Raw genomic sequence first — 2248 nt, forward strand, 5'->3', positions numbered from 1 at the left:
TTCAGCAGTAAAATTGGAAACTTAACAGCATTACGAGGATACAAATAACTACTTCACTTATAAACAAGTAGGGACAATTAAGATATTGTCTTTTAAAGACTTTAATTATTAACTATGATATAAATTCATAAAATTATATTCTATTAAGGATAATGTAAAATGAGGGAGCATTTTACTATGAATGTATCATGATTCCACAGCAATTTTTTCAGCCTTTTGGAATAGAACCAACATGAATGATGTACTGTTTAAAAAGAAAAAAAAAATTCAGGAAGTCAACTATAAGAGATCATTGAAATTCTTTTTGTTGTTTTCAAATATTCATGAAAGATATTCAATATTTTAATTTATATAAATTTGCAATTTTCTCTTTTATCTCTTCCCAATTTATTCTTTAAGACACATAGAAATAAAGCTCATCGTAACTCATACAAAAGAGAGAAAGATAAACAAGGGGCATCCAAAGGTGCTTTTTCTTATTTTTTGTTAGTACAGACACAGTTTTCTAGCAAAATATTACCTTATTTGATTCAGAAACAACCTTGGATATTGGTAGGGCAAATAGTACTTTTTTGTTTCTGCAAATCTAAGAAATCACTGATTGCAAGATACATCATTATCTTATGCACCACTATATTTTGGGGGAAAATACCACAAATTAAATCATAACCTACACCATTCATCTTGAAATACATCTTGTTTTCTGATATGTTAAAATGTAAAATTAACAAAGAGATAGGTCTCAGAATCTGAGAAAAACATTATCAAAATCCCTACTTCACTAATAAGGAATCTGAGGCTCAGAAGCTTAACCAAAGTTAATAGGTTGAAGAACAGACTTGAACCCCTGGGATCAGTTACTTAATCTGCTTTTTCCGCACTCCGGTTCCTAGCTCTGAATGATCTCTGGAGTTCCTCTTGGGGCCCGGCCCTAAAAGGTTTCCTGATACAAAGCTGGTAAAGTCAAATCATAAATGAGCTAACTAGATAAATGTTTTTAAATTGACATGGATTCTAAGAATGAAAATAACTTATAACTTGACTTTTCTCCAACTCCTAGACAGCTTAAGCATAAATAGCAATACATGCCAGGTGTGTAGGAAAATAATTGCTTTATTAATTTCACTGCTCACTCAGGAAGGGATAGACTGGCACAAAATCTTTTGACTATTGTTTATTTTTTTTAAGAGAGATTTTTGCTATAGGGCACATGCACTTGCCAGAGGAACAGAGAAAGAGAAAGTAATAACTCACTCTCCAAGGGCCATGGCCATGCTGCAATCTCTTCTCCATTTTTATCTTGGGATTTGGGGCATGCGTGCATACATGCCCAGCATGTTTCAAGCCTCCAGGTCTGGGACTAGAAGGCTGGGACAAGTCAGCCACATGAGAGTCAAGTGCCTTAACCACTAGCCACTTGCTGGTCCCAGTTGACTATTAATTTCATACATGAGTCACAAAATGACTGTCCTTTATAAGTGTTATTATTGGGGATCTAGTGTTCCTTTGTTTCAAAAATACCCATTTGGAAAGATGGCATGTTATATCTAATTACTACATAGTTAATGCAAAACAAATGTGTAAGTCTAATAGCTTTAATAAGCCTGAGCAAAAGGCCTTTTGATTTCAACTCCAATATTCAAAAATTCAAAGAAACTTTGTTATAAGACCAAGCAATTTGGTATGTAGGATCTGAAAAAGTTAGGCTTAATTTGTGGTAAGTTTTTTGTTGTTGTTAATTTAAGTTTAATTGTTTTATGTTTTATTCATAGCATGTACAACAGTGTTTTGTTTTATATTATTTTGTTTTTAAAAACTTATTTTCTTTAACTTTATTTATTTTAATTTTGATCAGGGAGGGAGAGGGAGAGAGAGAGAGAGAGAGAGAGAGAGAGAGAGAGAGAGGGAAAGTGAGAAAGCTGCCAGGTTCAGGACTTGAAATGCAGTTGGTCATGTGGGAGTACAGCACCCTTAACTACCACACCACCTGCCTGCTCCCTACACTAGTGTTTTAAACATAGAAACTGCATAATAAGTGCACATGATGAGATATAAAATAAGAAAGCAGCCTAGCAAATTTTGGATGGTGCATACTGTGAGTATGCTTTTGTGTCAAAGGCATATCAAATTTAATACTGAAGTTCTCAAGGAGCTTATAATTTAATCAATGAATACAAACATAAAAGATACGCAGGTGACAAATTTTTTTGTTAAGTATTTTTAGTAGCTGAACAAGAGATTAAAATGT

This window comes from Tupaia chinensis, unplaced genomic scaffold, assembly GCF_000334495.1.
Source record: "Tupaia chinensis unplaced genomic scaffold, TupChi_1.0 Scaffold000126_2, whole genome shotgun sequence".
In the NCBI taxonomy this organism is placed as follows: Eukaryota; Metazoa; Chordata; class Mammalia; order Scandentia; family Tupaiidae; genus Tupaia; species Tupaia belangeri.